The sequence below is a fragment of the Palaemon carinicauda genome, chromosome 15, assembly GCF_036898095.1.
Source record: "Palaemon carinicauda isolate YSFRI2023 chromosome 15, ASM3689809v2, whole genome shotgun sequence".
Lineage (NCBI taxonomy): Eukaryota > Metazoa > Arthropoda > Malacostraca > Decapoda > Palaemonidae > Palaemon > Palaemon carinicauda.
The window spans coordinates 134,487,691-134,513,336 of record NC_090739.1 but is presented as its reverse complement, the minus strand read 5'-3'; the positions used below and the strand labels follow the sequence as shown (position 1 = coordinate 134,513,336).

The window sequence follows — 25,646 nt, the reverse complement described above, 5'->3', positions numbered from 1 at the left end:
TAATATATATATATATATAATATATATATATGATAATTTTTTGCACATATAGACGTGTTTTTCATACTCAAATAAGTCGTATATTTCAATACATTACTGTCTGGATTCTCTTATCGACCTTGGGATCAGAGTCCCAAGGCTTGGAACCACTCCTAACAGAATCCAGCCAATGTATCAAAAATAAATGGCTTATTTGAATAAATAATATATATGTGTGTATAATATACATAACGCATGCGTGCGTATGAGTATGTACATATAAAATATATACAGTACATAAGAGCTCCATTTTGTCAAAATATGAAAAATCTTGATAATTCGGTTCTAATTAACCGAACCCTGAAACACCAGAGGGGTAAAGGACACTGAGATGGGTACCTATAGACATTGGAAAGAGGTAGGAATGATCCTTATCATCAAGATCTCTCGGGTGTAGGATTGGGGGTAAAAAGGACTCTCAAGGATTATTGAGATAACACCAATATAGGAGTGTCTCCGATAGTGTGGGCAAGTCAGGGGCAGACGTATGACTGAAGAAGAATCTCTTCTGGTGAGTCTGAGGTTTGTGAGAGAGAGAGAGAGAGAGAGAGAGAGAGAGAGAGAGAGAGAGAGAGAGAGAGAGAGATTTTGTTTTATATCTACTAAAATGAGAATAACGCTTGAGAATTTCATTGAGCAAATTATGTCAACAATTCTTTACATATATCAGCTACTGTGAATCTTTGGAGAGAGAGAGAGAGAGAGAGAGAGAGAGAGAGAGAGAGAGAGAGAGAGAGAGAGAGAGAGAGAGAGAGAGAGATCCATTTGTTGGTGGGCATGGGATTTTTGGACCAAATAGAGTGAATCTTGTTGAAATATGTTTGCACAGGGGATTGACTGCTGGAAGGGTTAGGTTCCCGAAGAAGAAGAAGAAGAAGAAGAAAGTCTAGGAAAGTAAATATTGGTGATGAATAGAGTTTGTTTATGTTTTGGGACAGAGTAGATGGAAGGGCAAGTTGGAGTACATAATGGTGAGAAATGGAGAGACTGAAAGATCTTATTGATCATTATTTGTTGTTATTATTATTATGAATAGCTAAGCTACAACCCCAGTTGAAAAAGCATGATGCTATAAGCTAGAGGGTTCTAACAGGGAAAAATTGCACAGTGAGGAAAGGAAACAAGGAAATAAATAAACTACATAACATGTAATAATAAAAAATATTTAAAGATAATTAGCAACATTAAATTAGATCTATCAAATACAAAATATAAAACTTCATAAAAACAAGAGGAAGAGAAACAACATAGAAATGGCGTACCCCAGTGTACCCTCAAGCAAGAGAACTCTGACCCAAGACAAAGACCATGGTACAGAAGCTATGGCACTACCCAAGACTAGAGAACAATGGATTGATTTTGGAGTGTCCTTCTAGAAGAGCTGCTTACCATAGCTAAAGTCTCTTCTACCTTTACCAAGAGGAGAGTAGCCACTGAACAATTATAGTGCAGTAATTTGAGTGAAGAACTGTTTGGTAATCTCAGCGTTGTGTATGAGTACAGAGGAGAATATGGAAAGAATAGGCTAGACTATTTAGTGTGTGTAAGCAAAGAAAAAATGAGCCATAACCAGAGAGAGGGATCAAATGTAGTACTGTCTAGCCAATCAAAGGATCCAGTAACTCTCTAGTGGTGGTATCTCAACGGGTGGCTGGTGCCCTAGCCAACCTACTACCTCTAAGTCAAGATATAAGATGGAATGAAGGGTGTGACAGTAAGTCCTAAAGAAACCAAGAGGCGTTTGGGGGTATCGGTGACAGAAAGAGAGAATGAAAACAATAAAAGGTGGGATAAGGAGATAAGGTCTAAAGGACAATTGTATGTTATTAGAGGTTCTGTTGCATCATCATCTCCTCCTACGGCTATTGACGCAAAGGGCCTCAGTTACATTTCACCAGTCGTCTCTATCTTGAACTTTTAATTCAATAAATGGAAGAAAAAAATCTGTACATTCATACAAGAGGAAAGCAAATGAGAAAAATAAAAAGTTTAGATAGGAAAAGGTTAAAATTTACTTTGAGGAGAATAAATTAACAATACAGGGCAGTAACAGTTCTCTAGTCTTGGGTAATGCCATAGCCTTTGTACTATGGTCTTCCACTGTCTTGGATTTGAGTACTCTTGCTTGAGGGGACACTCGAGCCACTATTCTATCTTATTTCTCTTCCTCTCGTTTCCTTTTTTTAAAGTTTTTATAGTTTATATGTGAAAGATTTAATTCAATTATTAGTTACTTCTCGTAGTTTATTCATTTCCTCAATGGGCTACTTTCCCTGTTGGAGCCCTTGGGCTTATAGCATGCTGCTTTTCCAAATAGAGTTGTAGCTTGGCCAAGTAATAAAAATAACAATAATAATAATAACAAAAGAAATGGGTACTTTATATTATGCGAATTGAAACTGATTTATGGGCCTTAGCTATAGTATTTTTGTATATTCATGTCAATTTAATATCTTTATAAATGGATGTCAGAAACAGGAAAGGAGAACTATGTACGGTCATAGAAGAAAAATGTCATGAGAGAGAGAGAGAGAGAGAGAGAGAGAGAGAGAGAGAGAGAGAGAGAGAGAGAGAGAGAGAGAATTTCTTGGTATGAGAAACCACATGAGTCACTGGTTATATGTGATATCCTATATAATGTTGCTTCTTGTGTACTGTAAGTACATTCTATAACAAATGCATACAATTGTATTTTCTTGTTTAAATCATTACTGGACCTTATAAAATTTAATTAAAAGACTAACTTGAATGATAAACTATGTATAAAATACAAACACAAACTGGGTTGAAACCTACCTAAGATTCTTGTAATTTAACATATAACGAACATTCAGCTAAAATATCACAAGCATCATTCTGCCAATCAGTGAAAGACAGTGCAGTAAAGAAAAGAAAAGGCTTTATTGGACTCAGCTGGGCCACTGAAAAACCATATCTGAGTGATAATACTGTCTCCACTACCATCCTCATCCCAGACCCCTCCCACAGGCCCTGACAATACCATCACTAACACACCATCTGTTTATCTCAACCAGTGACGTCATACTCCCACATGATTAGCCCCCAGAGAAGGAAGGAAGGAAGAAAGAAGAGAGAAGGAAGGAAGGAAGGAAGGAGAGAGAAGGAAGAAAGAAGAGAGAAGGAAGAAAGATGAGAGAAAGAAGAAAGAAGGCGAGAGAAAGAAAGAAGGAGAGAAAGAAAGAAAGAAGGAGAGAAGGAAGAAAGCGATAGAAGGAAGGAAGAAGGCAATAGAAGGAAGGAAAGAAGGAAGGAAGGAAGGAGAGAGAAGGAAGGAAGGAAGGAAGGAAGGAAGGAGAGAGAAGGAAGGAAGGAAGGAGAGAGAAGGAAGGAAGGAGAGAGAAGGAAGGAAGGAAGAAAGAAGAGAGAAGGAAGAAAGAAGAGAGAAGGAAGAAAGAAGAGAGAAGGAAGAAAGATGAGAGAAAGAAGAAAGAAGGCGAGAGAAAGAAAGAAGGAGAGAGAGAAAGAAAGAAGGAGAGAAGGAAGAAAGCGATAGAAGGAAGGAAGAAGGCAATAGAAGGAAGGAAAGAAGGAAGGAAGGAAGGAAGGAAAGAAGGAAGGAAGGAAGGAGAGAGAAGGAAGGAAGGAAGGAAGGAAGGAGAGAGAAGGAAGGAAGGAAGGATAGAGAAGGAAGGAAGGAAGGAGAGAGAAGGAAGAAAGAAGGTGAGAGAAGGAAGAAAGAAGGTGAGAGAAGGAAGAAAGAAGGCGAGAGAAGGAAGAAAGAAGGCGGAAGGCTGTGATTAAGTTGAATACGTGGAGAAATTGCTAACGTCTGAAACAGGTATATATGATTTTATGAACCGGGGCCAGGAGAGCCACTCAGCATCCATAAGCAATAGAAGGGAATTCCCAGCCCCCACCCCCCTCCAGTAGCACAAAGAAAATGTTAAAGAGGTTGGACAAGATGGAAAAATGGAAGGGGGGGGGGATTTAAGACACACTCAGAGCAGACATTTTTCTGCATTTTCACTCTCAATCAACAATATCTGTAACATGTACAACGCTTTCAGACAAGTCAAATCACTGCCAGATCTTTGCTCAGACAGCGTCTATACTATAGGGTGCCAGAATGACACATTCAGCTATAGTCCATTTCTTTTAGCGATGCATATTTGCACCGACTCGCAGCGGTACCCTTTTAGCTCGGAAAAGTTTCGTGATCGCTGATTGGTTGGAATTATCTCGTCCAACCAATCAGCGATCCGGAAACTTTTCCGAGCTAAAAGGGCACCGCTGCGAGTCGGTGCAAATATGCATCGCTAAAAGAAATGGACTATAGTGATACTTGCAGTACAAAAATGCAAAATCTAGAGTAAAGTCAGTGGCAAATGCATCAAAATACCTTCAAGTACATGTTGGTATGAATCAAGGATCAGCCTTAGATCATTTGCCATTCATTATAGTTATGAGATGAAACTTAAAAATAGTGAACGAAGAGAGATCCTGAAAATTGCTTTATGCTGATTCCCTAAGTTGAACTGCAGAATGAGAGGGAGAGGTCTTGGAATGATTCAAAAGATGGAAAGGCGGTACAGCATGGAGAAATGAAGACTGAAAATCAATGTCTATGACGACTGAAAATGAAGTGAAGGAAAAAGTACAGCCCAGAAAGTTTTACTGTTTATTAAATGGTACGAATGGTGTCACAAGAAGATAGAGACTGGAAAACATGCAAGAATGAATGAATGATTTGTAATTATCTGGCATCATAACATCAATGGTCAATTACCCCGATTTAAGTGTGCTTAATTATCAATCAATGACTAAGATAAAAAACTAAAATAAAAACAGAAATAAATAAATAACTTAACAATTAAATTCAAAATCTAATATATTAAAAAACGAGTAAGGAGGCCAGCTTCTAATATGAACTTAAAAAGATGCTACTGGCATCATAAAAAATGACCCCTCCAAGAATCTTAGTGAGGATGTACTGTACCTGCTATCCTCAGCACGAGCTTCAGAGAGGAATTGTTCCCTGATACCCACAAGACTGGGACACTTAATAAGTAAATGCCTCACAGTCACAGGGAACAATCAATCATCACAAAATGACTGACACTCACCAGTCATCAAGAACTGCTAATAATATTTATGAAGAGCAAATGGGGAAGAATGAGTGAAATAGCCTCCTCCCTTAAAAATGGAAGAACATTTTTTTTCTACCTTGCACGGGTACAGGAGCAATTAACAGCAACAGCGTGGATGATGTGGAAAGATATCGCAAGAAAATAAGTAAATGTGTATAAAACAGTTTAAATGCTCTATACTATTCTCTTATTAATGGCAACTTAAAAAGAAAACCATATTCGATAATACCTGCAAACAATGATCTAGTTTCAGAAAGATTAGGTATCTCGTTGCTAATAAAAAATAAACTGGCGGAGATGGATTGGGTATGTGATGAGAAGGGATGAAGAACAATGTCAGAAAAGTGAATATGGAAGTTACATCATGAAGACCAATTAGAATACCTTAAACGTCAATTAATAAGAGCAAAGATAAATACAGAAGGCCTTAAACTTACAAACTTAATTGGTTCCAAGAAGCTGTTTGTACGTAGAATTGTTTGCAAGGCAAATTTTCTTGAAGACCGCCTGTCCCAGAAGAGAATTCAGGCAGAAACTGCGCCAAAAACTGAATAATGTACAGTACTAACTTCAACTCTAGCCACACAATAGGATAAACACTGTACATCAAAACCTTAACGAAAATGATAAAGAATATACCTCAATGATAACGGGTACATAATTACAACTAAAAGCTTATAGGGACTTGTATTTCTTCACGGTGACCTCGACGGCTCCAGCAAGACGACGAAAGAAGTGTGTTGGGATTTTTCAATGGATGGAAGCTTGAAAAGTGGAAGAGTAGAGTACTCAACAAAATATGGTTGCGTGCCCTCGTCAACGCTGGGCGCCCCTTATTATTATTATTATTATTATTATTATTATTATTATTATTATTATTATTATTATTACTAGCCAAGCTACAACCCTAGTTAGAAAAGCAAGATGCTATAAGCCCAAGGGCTCCAATAGGTAAAAATAGCCCAGTGAGGAAAGGAAATAAGGAAATAAATAAATGATGAGAATAAATTAACAATATATAATTCTAAAAACAGTAACAGCATCAAAACAGATATGTCCTATATAAACTATTAACAACGTCAAAATTAGATATGTCATATATAAACAATAAAAAGACTCATGTCAGCCTGGTCAACATAAAAACATTTGCTCCAACTTTGAACTTTTGAAGTTCTACTGATTCAACTACCCGATTAGGAAGATCATTCCACAACTTGGTCACAGCTGGAATAAAACTTCTAGAATACTGTGTAGTATTGAGCCTCATGATGGAGAAGGCCTGGCTATTAGAATTAACTGCCTGCCTAATATTACGACCAAGATAGAATCACGCCCAAACAACACTCCACTGGGGTGCGATCTTGTCTTTTCAAATCCAATTTTCTTTTAGTCTTGTTACTGTAGAACCGAGGTGAAGAGGGGTACTAATTTTTTCTTACAATAGAAATATTGTTATTGATGTATTACCATTATTATTTCAAGGCTGGTCGAAGAATAATTACTTTGAAAGGGAGGTGGAGGAATTTGAGAAAGGTGATGACAGCAGGAGAGTCTCCTGAGACAATTATGGTGTCATAGTTAATTTTAAGAGTCGGGCCTTCTCCATCATGAGGCTCAATACTACACGGTAGAAGTTTTATTCCAGCTGTGACCAAGTTGTGGAATGATCTTCATAATCGGGTAGTTGAATCAGTGGAACTTCAAAAGTCCAAACTTGCAGCAAATGTTATGTTGAACACGCTGACATAAGTCTTTTTATAATTTATATATGAAATATGTTTTAATGTTATTATTCTTAAAATATTTTATTTTACTTGTTCATTACTTCTACCATTTATCTATTTCCTTTCCTCAATGGGCTATTTTTCCCTGTTGGAGTCCTTGGGCTTAAAACATCTTGCTTTCCCAACTAGGGTTGTAGCTTAGCTAGTGATAATAATAAGAATAATCTATGTTCACGTTTAGAAATAGAAATAATTTCTGAATTCCTTACCTTCAAAGAATTGAGTAAAAATACAGGAAATAATCACTGGATTCCTTACCTTGGGAGAAACATTTACAAGATATAATTATTAAATTCCTTACCTTAAGAGAATCGTTCTCAATCGCTAGCCTATTAATCTGAGACTTGTACTCAGAGCAGCGGTTTTCGGCTTGTTCCAGCTGAGCCTCGAGCTCGGCCTCCAACTCTCGACTTCCATTTTGGAATTCTTCCAATTCCTCTCTCGTCTCTTCAAGACTGAAAAATAAATAGTAACAAAACATTAATGACAAACTATAACAACATAAATCACATGTAAATTAAATGCAATGTACATTATCATCTCCTCCCACGCCTATTGACGCTAAGGGCCTCGGTTGGATTTCACCAATCATCTCTATCTTGAGCTATTAATTCAATAATTCTCCATTCACCATCTCCTACTTCGCACTTCATAGTCCTCAGCCATGTAGGCCTGGATCTTCCAACTCTTCTAGTGCCTTGTGGAGACCAGCTGAACATTTGGTGAGCTAATCTCTCTTGGGGAGTGTGAAGAACAATTTACAGCAATGATATAATTTCATGTAATCAAAAGTACCATATCAGCAGTAATTTACTTCAAGATTATGAGAAAAAGAAGAAAACTAGTAGCAATAGAGAATTAAGGGTGCTACTATAGTGTGATTCCTACCCTCATTTCTGTTCCTACCTCAATATGGGTTTTCAAATCTATTATAGAATGATTCCTACCTTCATTTCTGTTCCTACCTCAAAATGGGGATTCAAATCTACTAAAGGGTGATTCCTACCCTCATTTTCTGTTCCTACCTCAATGTGGAGATTCAAATCTACTATACGGTGATTCCTACCCTCATTTCTGTTCCTAGCTCAATATGGGGATTCGAATCTAAATTACTATAGGGTGATTCCTACCCTCATTCTCTGTTCCTACCTCAATATGGGGATTCGAATCTACTATAGGGTGATTCCTACCCTCATTTTCTGTTCCTACCTCAATATGAGGATTCGAATCTAAATTACTATAGGGTGATTCCTACCCTCATTCTCTGTTCCTACCTCAATATGGGGATTCGAATCTACTATAGGGTGATTCCTACCCTCATTTTCGGTTCCTACCTCAATATGGGGATTCGAATCTAAATTACTATAGGGTGATTCCTACCCTCATTCTCTGTTCCTACCTCAATATGGGGATTCGAATCTACTATAGGGTGATTCCTACCCTCATTTTCTGTTCCTACCTCAATATGGGGATTCGAATCTACTATTGGGTGATTCCTACCTTCATTTTCTGTTCCTACCTCAATATGGGGATTCGAATCTACTATAGGGTGATTCCTACCCTCATTTTCTGTTCCTACCTCAATATGAGGATTCGAATCTACTATAGGGTGATTCCTACCTCAATATGGGGATTCAAATCTACTATAGTGTGATTCCTACCCTCACTTCTGTTCCAACCTCAATATGGGGATTCAAATCTACTATAGTGTGATTCCTACCCTCATTTCTGTTCCTACCTCAATATGGGGATTCAAATCTACTATAGTGTGATTCCTACCCTCATTTCTGTTCCTACCTCAATATGGGGATTCAAATCTACTATAGTGCGATTCCTACCCTCATTTTCTGTTCCTACCTCAATATGGGGATTCAAATTTACTATAGTGCGATTCCTACCCTCATTTTCTGTTCCTACCTCAATGTGGGGATTCGTATCTACTATAGTGTGATTCCTACCCTCATTTTCTGTTCCTACCTCAATGTGGGGATTCAAATCTACTATAGTGTGATTCCTACCCTCATTTCTGTTCCTACCTCAATATGGGGATTCAAATGTATTATAGTGTGATTCCTACCCTCATTTCTGTTCCTACCTCAATATGGGGATTCAAATCTACTATAGTGCGATTCCTACCCTCATTTTCTGTTCCTACCTCAATATGGGGATTCAAATTTACTATAGTGCGATTCCTACCCTCATTTTCTGTTCCTACCTCAATGTGGGGATTCGTATCTACTATAGTGTGATTCCTACCCTCATTTTCTGTTCCTACCTCAATGTGGGGATTCAAATCTACTATAGTGTGATTCCTACCCTCATTTCTGTTCCTACCTCAATATGGGGATTCAAATCTACTATAGTGTGATTCCTACCCTCATTTCTGTTCCTACCTCAATATGGGGATTCAAATCTACTATAGTGTGATTCCTACCCTCATTTCTGTTCCTACCTCAATATGGGGATTCAAATCTACTATAGTGCGATTCCTACCCTCATTTTCTGTTCCTACCTCAATATGGGGATTCAAATTTACTATAGTGCGATTCCTACCCTCATTTTCTGTTCCTACCTCAATGTGGGGATTCGTATCTACTATAGTGTGATTCCTACCCTTATTTTCTGTTCCTACCTCAATATGGGGATTCAAATCTACTATAGGGTGATTCCTACCCTCACTTCTGTTCCTACCTCAATATGGGGATTCAAATTTACTATAGTGCGATTCCTACCCTCATTTTCTGTTCCTACCTCAATGTGGGGATTCGTATCTACTATAGTGTGATTCCTACCCTCATTTTCTGTTCCTACCTCAATGTGGGGATTCAAATATACTATAGTGTGATTCCTACCCTCATTTTCTGTTCCTACCTCAATGTGGAGATTCAAATCTACTATAGTGTGATTCCTACCCTCATTTCTGTTCCTAGCTCAATATGGGGATTCAAATCTACTATAGTGTGATTCCTACCCTCATTTCTGTTCCTACCTCAATATGGGGATTCAAATCTACTATAGTGTGATTCCTACCCTCATTTCTGTTCCTACCTCAATATGGGGATTCAAATCTACTATAGTGCGATTCCTACCCTCATTTTCTGTTCCTACCTCAATGTGGGGATTCAAATTTACTATAGTGCGATTCCTACCCTCACTTTCTGTTCCTACCTCAATGTGGGGATTCGTATCTACTATAGTGTGATTCCTACCCTCATTTCTGTTCCTACCTCAATATGGGGATTCAAATCTACTATAGGGTGATTCCTACCCTCACTTCTGTTCCTACCTCAATATGGGGATTCAAATTTACTATAGTGCGATTCCTACCCTCATTTTCTGTTCCTACCTCAATGTGGGGATTCAAATATACTATAGTGTGATTCCTTCCCCCATTTTCTGTTCCTACCTCAATGTGGAGATTCAAATCTACTATACGGTGATTCCTACCCTCATTTCTGTTCCTAGCTCAATATGGGGATTCAAATCTACTATACGGTGATTCCTACCCTCATTTCTGTTCCTAGCTCAATATGGGGATTCAAATCTACTATACGGTGATTCCTACCCTCATTTCTGTTCCTACCTCAATATGGGGATTCAAATCTACTATAGTGTGATTCCTACCTTCATTTCTGTTCCTACCTCAATGTGGGGATTCAAATCTACTATACGGTGATTCCTACCCTCATTTCTGTTCCTAGCTCAATATGGGGATTCAAATCTACTATACGGTGATTCCTACCCTCATTTCTGTTCCTAGCTCAATATGGGGATTCAAATCTACTATACGGTGATTCCTACCCTCATTTCTGTTCCTACCTCAATATGGGGATTCAAATCAACTATACGGTGATTCCTACCTTCATTTCTGTTCCTACCTCAATATGGGGATTCAAATCTACTATAGTCTGATTCCTACCCTCATTTCTGTTCCTACCTCAATGTGGGGATTCAAATCTACTATAGGGTGATTCCTACCCTCATTTCTGTTCCTACCTCAATGTGGGGATTCAAATCTACTATACGATGATTCCTACCCTCTTTTCTGTTCCTACCTCAATATGTGGATTCAAATCTACTACAGTCTGATTCCTACCCTCATTTCTGTTCCTACCTCAATGTGGGGATTCAAATCTACTATAGTGTGATTCCTACCCTCATTTTCTGTTCTTACCTCAATGTGGGGATTCAAATCTACTATAGTGTGATTCCTACCCTCATTTTCTGTTTCTACCTCAATGTGGGGATTCAAATCTACTATACGATGATTCCTACCCTCTTTTCTGTTCCTACCTCAATATGGGGATTCAAATCTACTATAGTGTGATTCCTACCCTCATTTTCTGTTCCTACCTCAATATGGGGATTCAAATCTACTATAGTGTGATTCCTACCCTCATTTTCTGTTCCTACCTCAATATGGGGATTCAAATCTACTATAGTGTGATTCCTACCCTCATTTTCTGTTCCTACCTCAATATGGGGATTCAAATCTACTATACGATGATTCCTACCCTCATTTTCTGTTCCTACCTCAATATGGGGATTCAAATCTACTATAGGGTGATTCCCACCTTCATTTCTGTTCTTACCTCCATATAGGGATTCAAATCTACTATAGGGTGATTCCTACCCTCACTTGTGTTCCTACCTCCATATGGGGATTCAAATCTACTATAGGGCGATTCCTACCCTCACTTCTGTTCCTACCTCCATATGGGGATTCAAATCTACTATAGGGCGATTCCTACCCTCACTTCTGTCCCTACCTCCATATGGGGATTCAAATCTACTATAGGGCGATTCCTACCCTCACTTCTGTTCCTACCTCCATATGGGGATTCAAATCTACTATAGGGCGATTCCTACCCTCACTTCTGTTCCTACCTCAATATGGGGATTCAAATCTACTATAGGGCGATTCCTACCCTCACTTCTGTTCCTACCTCAATATGGGGATTCAAATCTACTATAGGGCAATTCCTCCCCTCACTTCTGTTCCTACCTCAATATGGGGATTCAAATCTACTATAGTGGGATTCCTACCCTCACTTCTGTTCCTACCTCAATATGGGGATTCAAATCTACTATACGGTGATTCCTACCCTCATTTCTGTTCCTACCTCAATATGGGGATTCAAATCTACTATACGGTGATTCCTACCCTCATTTCTGTTCCTACCTCAATATGGGGATTCAAATCTACTATACGGTGATTCCTACCCTCACTTCTGTTCCTACCTCAATATGGGGATTCAAATCTACTATACGGTGATTCCTACCCTCACTTCTGTTCCTACCTCAATATGGGGATTCAAATCTACTATAGTGTGATTTCTACCCTCATTTCTGTTCCTACCTCAATATGGGGATTCAAATCTACTATACGGTGATTCCTACCCTCATTTCTGTTCCTACCTCAATATGGGGATTCAAATCTACTATACGGTGATTCCTACCCTCATTTCTGTTCCTACCTCAATATGGGGATTCAAATCTACTATACGGTGATTCCTACCCTCACTTCTGTTCCTACCTCAATATGGGGATTCAAATCTACTATACGGTGATTCCTACCCTCACTTCTGTTCCTACCTCAATATGGGGATTCAAATCTACTAAAATGTGATTCCTACCCTCATTTCTGTTCCTACCTCAATATGGGGATTCAAATCTACTAAAATGTGATTCCTACCCTCATTTCTGTTCCTACCTCAATATGGGGATTCAAATCTACTATAGTGTGATTCCTACCCTCATTTCTGTTCCTACCTCAATATGGGGATTCAAATCTACTATACGGTGATTCCTACCCTCATTTCTGTTCCTACCTCAATATGGGCTCAATATGGGGATTCAAATCTACTAAAATGTGATTCCTACCCTCATTTCTGTTCCTACCTCAATATGGGGATTCAAATCTACTATAGTGTGATTCCTACCCTCATTACTGTTCCTACCTCAATATGGGGATTCAAATCTACTATAGGGTGATTCCTACCCTCATTTCTGTTCCTACCTCAATATGGGGATTCAAATCTACTATAGGGTGATTCCTACCCTCATTTCTGTTCCTACCTCAATATGGGGATTCAAATCTACTATAGGGTGATTCCTACCCTCACTTCTGTTCCTACCTCAATATGGGGATTCAAATCTACTATAGTGTGATTCCTACCCTAATTTCTGTCCCTACCTCAATATGGGGATTCAAATCTACTAAAATGTGATTCCTACCCTCATTTCTGTTCCTACCTCAATATGGGGATCCAAATCTACTATAGTGTGATTCCTACCCTCATTTCTGTTCCTACCTCAATATGGGGATTCAAATCTACTATACGGTGATTCCTACCCTCACTTCTGTTCCTACCTCAATATGGGGATTCAAATCTACTATAGTGTGATTCCTACCCTCATTTTCTGTTCCTACCTCAATATGGGGATTCAAATCTACTATAGTGTGATTCCTACCCTCATTTCTGTTCCTACCTCAATATGGGGATTCAAATCTACTATAGTGTGTGATTCCTACCCTCATTTCTGTTCCTACCTCAATATGGGGATTCAAATATACTATAGGGTGATTCCTACCCTCATTTCTGTTCCTACCTCAATATGGGGATTCAAATCTACTATAGTGTGATTTCTACCCTCATTTCTGTTCCTACCTCAATATGGGGATTCAAATCTACTATAGTGTGATTCCTACCCTCACTTCTGTTCCTACCTCAATATGGGGATTCAAATCTACTATAGTGTGATTCCTACCCTCACTTCTGTTCCTACCTCAATATGGGGATTCAAATCTACTATAGTGTGATTCCTACCCTCATTTTCTGTTCCTACCTCAATATGGGGATTCAAATCTACTATAGTGTGATTCCTACCCTCATTTCTGTTCCTACCTCAATATGGGGATTCAAATGTATTATAGTGTGATTCCTACCCTCATTTTTTGTTCCTACCTCAATATGGAGATTCAAATCTACTATAGTGTGATTCCTACCTTCATTTCGGTTCCTACCTCAATATGGGGATTCAAATCTACTATAGTGTGATTCCTACCCTCATTTTCTGTTCCTACCTCAATATGGGGATTCAAATCTACTATAGTGTGATTCCTACCTTCATTTTTGTTCCTACCTCAATATGGGGATTCAAATCTACTATAGTGTGATTCCTACCTTCATTTCTGTTCCTACCTCAATATGGGGATTCAAATCTACTATAGTGTGATTCCTACCCTCATTTTCTGTTCCTACCTCAATATGGGGATTCAAATCTACTATAGTGTAATTCCTACCCTCATTTCTGTTCCTACCTCAATATGGGGATTCAAATGTATTATAGTGTGATTCCTACCCTCATTTGCTGTTCCTACCTCAATATGGGGATTCAAATCTACTATAGTGTGATTCCTACCCTCATTTCTGTTCCTACCTCAATATGGGGATTCGAATCTACTATAGAGTGATTCCTACCCTCACTTCTATTCCTACTCAATATGGGGATTCAAATCTACTATAGTGTGATTCCTACCCTCATTTCTGTTCCTACCTCAATATGGGGATTCAAATGTATAATAGTGTGATTCCTACCCTCATTTTCTGTTCCTACCTCAATATGGGGATTCAAATCTACTATAAGGTGATTCCTACCCTCATTTCTGTTCCTACCTCAATATGGGGATTCGAATCTACTATAGTGAGATTCCTACCCTCATTTCTGTTCCTACCTCCATATGGGGATTCAAATCTACTATAGTCTGGTTCCTACCCTAATTTCTGTCCCTACCTCAATATGGGGATTCAAATCTACTATAGTGTGATTCCTACCCTCACTTCTGTTCCTACCTCAATATGGGGATTCAAATATACTACAGGGTGATTCCTACCCTCATTTCTGTTCCTACCTCAATGTGGGGATTCGTATCTACTATAGTGTGATTCCTACCCTCATTTCTGTTCCTACCTCAATGTGGGGCTTCGAATCTACTATAGTGTGATTCCTACCCTCATTTATGTTCCTACCTCAATATGGGGATTCGAATCTACTATAGTGTGATTCCTACCCTCATTTCTGTTCCTACCTCAATATGGGGATTCAAATCTACTATAGTGTGATTCCTACCCTCATTTCTGTTCCTACTCAATATGGGGATTCAAATCTACTATAGTGTGATTCCTACCCTCATTTCTGTTCCTACCTCAATATGGGGATTCGAATCTACTATAGTGTGATTCCTACCCTCATTTTCTGTTCCTACCTCAATATGGGGATTCAAATCTACTATACGGTGATTCCTACCCTCATTTCTGTTCCTACCTCAATATGGGGATTCGAATCTACTATAGTGTGATTCCTACCCTCATTTTCTGTTCCTACCTCAATATGGGGATTCAAATCTACTATAGTGTGATTCCTACCCTCACTTTTTTTCCTACTCAATATGGGCATTCAAATATACTACAAGGTGATTCCTACCCTCATTTCTGTTCCTACCTCAATATGGGGATTCGAATCTACTATAGTGTGATTCCTACCCTCATTTTCTGTTCCTACTCAATATGGGGATTCAAATATACTATAGGGTGATTCCTACCCTCATTTCTGTTCCTACCTCAATATGGGGATTCAAATCTACTATAGTGCGATTCCTACCCTCATTTTCTGTTCCTAATCAATATGGGGATTCAAATATACTATAGGGTGATCCCTACCCTCATTTCTGTTCCTACCTCAATATGGGGATTCAAATCTACTATGGGGTGATTCCTACCCTTATTTCTGTTCCTACCTCAATATGGGGATTCGAATCTACTATAGTGAGATTCCTACCCTCATTTCTGTTCTTACCTCCATATGGGGATTCAAATCTACTATAGGGTGACTCCTACCAAAAAAAAACAACCAAATAATGTAATATTCCTCTTCTAAGGTTTTATTACAAGAATAACACCTCAATCAAGCGTTACCAAACCAACTAAACAAAGTGTAAACAAAACGACCATTTTACCTAACCTACGCTAATGTGTGTTTTATGGATTTTTCAGGATACTTTTTAAAATAGAATAGATTAAAATAGTGTCAAGAAGTATGTTATATCTATCCTTCTTTGGTAGGAATTACCTAATACCCCCAAAGTACGGTAGGAATCACATTACAGTAAAATCCTGATGGTAGGAATTACACTATAGTAGCCCCAAATTAAGTTTACTGATTAAAGAAGCAAAAGTCATGCTGTGGGAACAACTTGCGATCTCATGTTCCTAACGGTCCACAAAAGCTTCCATTATATTCAAGCTACAAAGTACATAAAAATAAACCTGGCAATTTTCATACAGAATATACTGCTACTAACACCTCCATCAATAAAGTGATCACCTTCCCCTATTAGAGGCATCACTTAAAAGATCCTATCAATGCATCCCTTCCTCTTTTCCGCTCAATCTCCAACTCTATATATAACTTTAGGGTCTGTCAAAGGCTCTGTAATAAGAACTTCCCAGTTTTTAAATGGATCCCCTTACGACAGGCTTCGTTCACCACATATTTTCCTTTCCTCGGTCATTTTCCAAATCTATCAGCTTATTCACTTGCGTGTATCTATTCCTTATTTGCTTTGATTTGTTAATAAAGATATACACTCTATGTAAACATGGTTTTTATCTATTACTTTCTTCCTTTCTTTCACATATTTTCTGCTTGAGGGTTCACTTGAGCACACTATCTAACTTCTCTTCCTCTTACTTTTTTTGGAAGTTTTTATAGTTAATATATGAAAGATCTATTCTAATGTCTTTATTGTTCTTAGAATATTTTATTTCAATTGTTCATTACTTCTCTAGCAGTTAATTTATTTCCTTGTTTCTTTCCCTCACTGTGCTGTTTTTCACTGCTGTAGCCCTTGGGCTTATGGCATCTTACTTTTCCAACAAGGGTTGTAGCTTAGCTAGTAAAAATAATACATACATACATATACCAAGGCACTTCCCCAAATTTTGGGGGGTAGCCGACATCAAACCAATGAAATAGAAAAGGGGGACCTCTCCTCTCTACGTTCTTCCCAGCCTGACAAGGGACTCAACCAAGTTCGGCTGGTACTGCTAGGGGTGCCACAGCCCACCCTCCCCCGTTATCCACGACAAATGAAGCTTCATAACGCTGAATCCCCTACTGTTGCTGCCTCCGCGGTCTTCCAAGGCACCGGAGGAAGCAGCAGAGCCTACCGGAACTGCGTCACAATCGCTCGCCATTCATTCCTATTTCTAGCACGCTCTCTTGCCTCTCTCACATCTATCCTCCTATCACCCAGAGCTTCCTTCACTCCATCCATCCACCCAAACCTTGGCCTTCCTCTTGTACTTCTCCCATCAACTCTTGCATTCATGACCTTCTTTAGCAGACAGCCATTTTCCATTCTCTCAACATGGCCAAACCACCTCAACACATTCATATCCACTCTAGCTGCTAACTTATTTCTTACACCTGTTCTCACCCTCACTACGTCGTTCCTAACCCTATCTACTCGAGATACACCAGCCATACTCCTCAGACATTTCAACTCAAACACATTCAATTTCTGTCCCTCCATCACTTTTATTCCCCACAACTCCGATCCATACATCACAGTTGGTACAATCACTTTCTCATACAGAACTCTCTTTACATTCATGCCCAACCCTCTATTTTTTACTACTCCCTTAACTGCCCCCAACACTTTGCATCCTTCATTCACCCTCTGACGTACATCTGCTTCCACTCCACCATTTGCTGCAACAACAGACCCCAAGTACTTAAACTGATCCACCTTCTCAAGTAACTCTCCATTCAACATGACATTCAACCTCGCACACCCCCCCTTCTCGTATATCTCATAACCTTACTCTTACCCACATTAACTCTCAACTTTCTTCTCTCACACACCCTTCCAAATTCTGTCACTTATCGGCCAAGCTTCTCTTCCGCGTCTGCAACCAGCACAAGTATCATCCGCAAACAACAACTGACTTACCTCCCATTCATGGTCATTCTCGTCTACCAGTTTCAATCCTCGTCCAAGTACTCGAGAATTCACCTCTCTCACAACTCCATCAACATACAAGTTAAAACAACCACGGCGACATCACACATCCCTGTCTCAGCCCCACTCTCACCGGAAACCAATCACTCACTTCATTTTCTATCCTAACACATGCTTTACTACCTTTGTAGAAACTTTTCACTGCTTGCAACAACCTTCCACCAGCTCAATATAACCTTATCACATTCCACATTGCTTCCCTATCAACCCTATCCTACGCTTTCTCCAGATCCATAAACGCAACATACACCTCTTTACCATTTGCTAAATATTTCTCGCATACCTGCCTAACTGTAAAAATCTGATTCATACAACCCCTACCTCTTCTAAAACCACCATGTACTTCTAAGATTGCATTCTCTGTCTTATCCTTAATCTATTAATCAGTACTCTACCATAGACTTTTCCCAACACACTAATACCCCTTGAATTATAACATTCATGCACATCTCCCTTACCCTTATATAGTGGTACAATACACGCACAAAACTAATCTACTGGTGCCATTGACAACACAAAACACATATCAAACAATCTCACCAACCATTCAAGTACAGTCACACCCACTTCCTTCAACATCTCAGCTCTCACACCATCCTTACCAGATGCTTTTCCTACTCTCGTTTCATCTAGTGCTCTCCTCACTTCCTCTCTTGTACTCTCTCTCTCTCTCATTCTCATCTCCCATCACCGGCACCTCAACACCTGCAACAGCAATTATATCTGCCTTCCTATTATCCTCAACATTCAGTAAACTTTCAAAATATTCCACCCACTTTTTCCTTGCCTCCTCTCCTTTTAACAACCTTCCATTTCCATCTTTCACTGTCTCTTCAATTCTTGAACCAGCTTTCCTTACTCTCTTCACTTCTTTTCAAAACTACTTCTTATTCCCTTCATATGAATAACCCAATCCCTGACCCAACCTCAGGTCAGCTGCCCCCTTTGCCTCACTGACCTTGCACTTTACTTCCACATTTTCTCTATATATCTTTCATACTTCTCTACACTATTACTTTGCAGCCATTCTCCAAATGCCGTCTTTTTCTCTCCCACTTCTACCTTCACTCCACCATTCACTGCCTTTCCTCATGCTGCCTCCAACAAACTTCTTGCCACACAAATCACTTGCAATCCCAACAAAATTTTCTTTTACTAACTTCCACTCCTCCTCTAAATTACCCGTTTCTCTTACTTTCACTTTGTCATATGCCATTTTCAACCTTTCTTGATATTTACTTTTTACTCTCGGTTTTATTAGCTCTTCAACCCTCACTAGCTCCCTTTTACATCCACCTACTCTATTCCCCCACTCTTTTGCTACAACTAATTTTCCTTCCACCAAACAACGATCAAACATACCATTAGCCATACCCGTAAACACGTGCACGTCTTTCAATCTTCCAAACATTCTTTTAGTTACCAACACACAATCCATAAATGCCCTTTCTACCACTCTTCCATTTGCCACTTTTACCCATGTATACTTGTTTTTATCTTTCTTTTTGAAAAAGCTAGAACTTATCACCATCTCTTGCTCAACACACATATCTACCAGTCTCTCACCACTCTCATTTTCACCTGGTACGCCATACTTCCCAATGACACCTTCTACCTCTCCAGCGCCCACTCTAGCATTTGAGTCGCCCATGACAACTACATAATTCTTTCTACCCAGTCCTTCTACACACCTAGTTAATTCATTCCAGAACTCATTCTGCTCTTCTTCACTCTTCTCACAACCTGGCCCATACACTGACAAAAGCCCAACATTCCCTACCCAACCTAACCCTTACCCACATTAACCTAGATGATATCTCCTTCCATTCCACTACTTTACCTGTCATCCATTCACTCAGCAATAAAGCCACACCTTCTCTTGCTCTTCCCCTTTCAATCCCAGACACTCTACCAGACATTTCACCAAACATCACTTCACCGTTACATTTTATCTTTGTCTCACACAAAGACAATATATCCATCCTTCTATTCCTAAACATACTTCCAATCTCACATCTTTTACTCTCTATCGTACTACATCCACGCACATTCAAACACCCCAAAACTAGAGTGCAGGGAGCAGTCACTCTCCCCCCAGCTCCACCTATTTGCTGATGTCTCACAGCATTGTAAATACAGGAAAGGGGGTTCCCAGCCCCCTCGTCCCGTCCCTTTTAGTCGCCTCTTACGACACGCAGGGATACGTTGGCACTTTTCTAATTGTTTTTATGGCCCCGCGGCCACAGGGGGCATAAAATAATAATAATAATAATATACAAGCCATCTAATCTACACACCTAGTTAATTCATTCCAGAACTCATTCTGCTCTTCTTCACTCTTCTCACAACCTGGCCCATACACTGACAAAAGCCCAACATTCCCTACCCAACCTAACCCTTACCCACATTAACCTAGATGATATCTCCTTCCATTCCACTACTTTACCTGTCATCCATTCACTCAGCAATAAAGCCACACCTTCTCTTGCTCTTCCCCTTTCAATCCCAGACACTCTACCAGACATTTCACCAAACATCACTTCACCTTTACATTTTATCTTTGTCTCACACAAAGACAATATATCCATCCTTCTATTCCTAAACATACTTCCAATCTCACATCTTTTACTCTCTATCGTACTACATCCACGCACATTCAAACACCCCAAAACTAGAGTGCAGGGAGCAGTCACTCTCCCCCCAGCTCCACCTCTTTGCTGATGTCTCACAGCATTGTAAATACAGGAGAGGGGGTTCCCAGCCCCCTCGTCCCGTCCCTTTTAGTCGCCTCTTACGACACGCAGGGATACGTTGGCGCTTTTCTAATTGTTTTTATGGCCACGCGGCCACAGGGGGCATAAAATAATAATAATAATATACAAGCCATCTAATCTGTGAGGTCTTGCTATGCATTGAATAGCTTCTTGAATTACTCCATAAAAAAGTATTTTTTAACAGTACAATATTATGGTTGCTATTAAAAGATTCCACCACACTCCCCTAGTAGATTTAATCAAGAAAATATGTTCACATTTTGATATATACAAGGAAAAGACCTACTGTATACTCTTTTAAAGTATCATTACACATCAAATGAATGAAAATATAAAAAAAATTATTGATGGAAAAAACAATAGAAAGGTCCATTGTTAACAGAATATGACAAATGATTTTTTTTAAAATCACTCCCAAGAATGAGAGATAACAGTCAAGAAGAAAACTAGAGTTAATGAAAAAATAAAGCATAATTGCCAAGAAAGTTATTAAACAATGTGGAATATTTCTTGCAAAAATCTTAAGTAAAAAAATTAGGCTAAGTATTTAACATAATAGTTAAAAAAAAAAAAAAAACTAAATGATAAAGTTAAAGTTTCCATAACCTTATATCTCATGACATCATATAAGGGAAGGAAACCATAACTGGGTAGACAAGATGGTCAACAGACAAATGAACAGCACCTCATCTTTAAGCTCATCAATCATTAGCTCCCACAAGGCTGTTTTGGTAAGCGACATTTCTCACTAACTTGGAATCGAAGAGATAAACTGTAGATGGATACGACAGAAGAGAGAGCGAGGGAGGACACGTGGCAATTTTTATTACTATTAACCAATAAATACAAGCAATAGTCAGTTGTAGAGAACAGGAGACCTGTCTCAAATGAAACTCTGGAGGGTACATCAAGAATGTCACTGGAGAGGAAAAGAGCTGAAAAAAGGAAGGCGGTAGCCATCCAAAAGAACTTTCACCACCCAATTTTCTGCACTGTGTAGTTGACAGGTTGGCCAAGGGCTGTCAGTAATCCACCAAAACTCACTGAAGGAAGAGTTTGTCAATCACAGAGGCCCTAAGTACAGTATTCTAATTCGTCATCCAGACATATTGGAATGCACATCACATATGCCTCTCTGACCCACCCTTCCTCGAGGTAAAGGGTCTTGCAGCTGCAAACCGTGACAAAAGCTTCATAGTCACCTTCTGCTTTGGTTTATTGGGCTAAGATGCAGGAGCTTTAGAAGGTCACTGCTCTATGGATAAGGGAGTCAATATCCTCCTATCTCCACTTGTCGACAGTCCCGAAATTCTCCAGGAGGAGGAGTATCGAAATATCAGGATTATCGTGCATCCAGTCCCACCTAACTGGAAAAACACAATGCATCTCTCCTTTTCAACATCCACTTATCCCACTGATTGGCTGACTCGATGTGCCAAGTAAGTGACCACCTTTTCCCCTAAAAGGAGGAGGTCGGTGTACTTCTCCGCCTAAGGACCAGACAGATCACGAGATAAGCAAAGTAGACTATCGATTCAGACAACTGGTTAATCCAGCTCATGGCTGGCCAAAACTAAAACTTCCATGGCCATAGACGAGGTGGGCCTTCCTACTGGACGACTTCATTACTGAGGACTGATTGTTAAGAGAGGAATCGTCAAGAGATGTGCAATGAGCCTGTCTAGCCTGTGGAGAGCAAGAGTGTGAGAATAGAGTGCGAAGAACTTTTGCCTTTGGGATTATGAATTCAATGATTTACTATCAAGTCATTCAAAAGCTGGTGATCGTGTACACTATACGTTTAGGAGACTAATCCTTGGTAGGTGAATGTGTACGAGCCTAGGGTCATGAATGTACAGAAGAGCATGATCAAGCTAGTGATCGTGCACTAGTTGAAGACCTAATGGGTACGTACTGTATAGGAGATCCCAGCACTGACGAGGTAGGCTTGGGCGATCATATTCATGGACAACGTGTAACAGGAAACGCAAGAGGTGATTGTGCATGTGGTGTAGCACTATAGGAAGATAGTCTCCTAATAGGTGATTGTGCTAGCGATCATGCTCGTAAAGGCGCTCTCAAGCATCAAGAATTCCGTTGTGGAGATCGTCAACTCTCAGAAGAATTCTGACATTAATATGGAAGCTTATTAATGCAAATACTGTACTGTATCTGGTTCTTATGAAATGATAGCATGTTATATGTACCTTTTCAAGTTAATTACTTGCACAGTATAGCTAAAGCACTGCATGTCACTTTATAAAGAGCAAATCTGACCTAAGTTAAAATCGATCGATGGAGCGAGGTATCACCATACTGTATCAAATTAAGTATATCTTATTCAAGACTATCATAAAAAGCATTACAGTATATTATACAGAGGTACAGTAAACACAATGTCAAACTTTCTACTTTCATTTTCATTAGTCGTCATTCTATAGTTTTAGCTGGTGATGTATCGTATGCCCAAATGCTTCATAATTCTAATAACATAATTGTTTACAATGTCAGTGGTTCCACATTACTTGAGTATTTAATTCCAGTTATTGATCTCGTTTTACAGCTATTGAGAATATGCTCACCACTTCTTGAAGGCAGTAAATAAGGTGAGCTGGTTGAGTTCGGTATGTGGCATGCGAGTACTACCTGTATGAATGTTTTAAGAGCATAGACTATAATGCTTGCAAGGCCCTTCTTGTACGGAAGAATACTACTACCGCAATGCTGTGGAAAACATTCATATGACTCTATGCATATTCAACACATTTGCCAACTAGAGGGGCACTCAGTAGAGTGCAGACCTCCACTGTGGCAGCTTATTACTCAACCTTGACCTTAACATGTATTAATTGGCATGGATTTTCATACACTCAAATACGAACCAAGTTTCAAGTCTCATGACAACGATATCCCAACTTATGGCTGATTATGGAATTGGACATTATGCTTGACCGTGACCTTGACCTTTCATATTTGAATCATTACCAGCTTTTTAGATCACGACTAATCCCTGCAAGTTTCATTACTCTAAGGATTAAGGTTGTGGTCAGAAAGCCAGTCACAAACGGGTGAAAACATAACCTCCTTCCAAATGCCTTGAAGGAGGTAAATATTATCTCTTAAATAATTGCTGTGAGCTGTGAAAGTTATTGGAAATACTGTAGCACAAAATTTTTCCAAAATGTCTTATATGACAATTTTCAATACAGTTGTGGACATTGCCTTTTGCCTATTTAGAGCAATACGTACTGTATATGAGGGCTTTTTCTTGCTATGAACTTTGAAAATCTGTTAAAATAATCATGACCAAAAGGCTGGAAAGGAATCTATATAGAATATATATTTATATAGCCAGACACCACACTTTATCATATAAGAGAGATATAGGCTATGTGCTGCTAACACAACACGGAAGTGTGTCTACACCATGCGAATGGATCAAAATGTCTGAAAACTATGTAACTACATTTTCTCTCTCTCTCTCTCTCTCTCTCTCTCTCTCTCTCTCTCTCTCTCTCTCTCTCTCTCTCTCTCTCTCTCAGAAAGGTGAAAAGTGCAATGATATATTGTTGCTTTCTCCTCGATTACAATGGAAGCCGATTTTAGTGTATCATAGCTTTAGTAGTACTTGTAAGGCTTGAGGAATGCATATAAATACTTTACCCATCTTTTTCCGGGATTGGTTTTGTCTAAAGTATGTTATATCACAATCAATGTATAGTTCTCTGCAGAACACCCTTGCTACCTTTCCTATCCTCACCTTCAACTGATATTCTTTTCTTCACCGTCTTATTTTTGATAACACTGAACAGTCTTTCTGTAAGTTCTTATTATTTTAAAACCTTATGGTTATATTAGGATATCTTTTAGGCTATTTCCAGGACTTCCATTACCTATTTCTTTCTACACAGTGATGTTTCTATGGCTTTAAAAATCCTGCAAAACCCAACTTGCTAACATTTCCTCAAGTAGAGTATTCTAATTCTTCAGCCAGACGTATTGGAATGCATAGCACATATGCCCTCAGGATAAGTCCCATCATCTATCGTTATTTCTTTTTTCAAAGGCTAGAAAATATGCGAATATATAACTGTCTTGACCTTATAGGTGATTTAAAGGGTAATTCTTACCACTTAACTCAAAATATATGTTGGATGTTGGGACGCAAGCAGAATAAATGTAATTGATATATAAAGGTTTAAAGGACACTCACAAATGGCAGAGGCCAGGAACAGTGACATTGCCCTATCAAGCAGGCCAATGCCCTAGAGACTGACCATACTACATATCAGTGCCCAAGCACACTCTCCACCCAAGTTGGGCCCAAGGACTGCCAGGTAATGGCTGCTGATAACTCAGCAGATAGACCTATAGCCCCCCCCCCCCCCCATCCTTAACTCACAAGGATGGTGAGGTTGCAGCGACCAAAGGAGCTAACAAATCTGAACAGGACTTGGATGCCAGTTTGGCAATCACCAGGCCACCATAAGAAGTTAGGATATACAGAAGGTCCTTAACTTACAAGCTTGATTGATTACAAGAAGCTGTTCGTAAGTAAAATTTTGTTACATTTTGGCCTAGGGTTGACCTAACCTGAATTTCTTGCCTATGATTTTCAGCCACAAAACTCAAGAAATAGTCAGGTTTCATATGAAATAGATATCAGGTCATCAAAAATGTTGTTTTGCATATTGTAATAAATTATATAATATTGTTTTATTACAGTATTTCTTTACCATGTCTTAGTTATTTTCAGTTGGATCTGTGCTTGTATCTCCGAATGTTCGTAATTCAAATGTTTGCAAGTCGAGGAATTCTGTATTGACAATTTTTCCTATGAAAATTTTCATGATAA

At 39.1% G+C, this 25,646-nt stretch overlaps 1 protein-coding gene and 1 long non-coding RNA gene across 2 annotated transcripts in view; both read right to left on the bottom strand.

Moving 5' to 3' along the window:
- LOC137654763 (probable oligoribonuclease) overlaps positions 1-25,646 on the bottom strand; it is a 160,426-nt gene that overhangs the window by 75,175 nt on the left and 59,605 nt on the right. The gene's annotated exons all lie outside the window — the stretch shown is intronic.
- Positions 7,238-25,646, bottom strand: part of LOC137654399 (uncharacterized) — a 56,373-nt gene continuing 37,964 nt past the window's right edge. Inside the window, exon 3 of the long non-coding RNA XR_011046631.1 lies at positions 7,238-7,386. This is a non-coding gene — a long non-coding RNA (uncharacterized lncRNA). The remainder of the gene's footprint in view (positions 7,387-25,646) is intronic.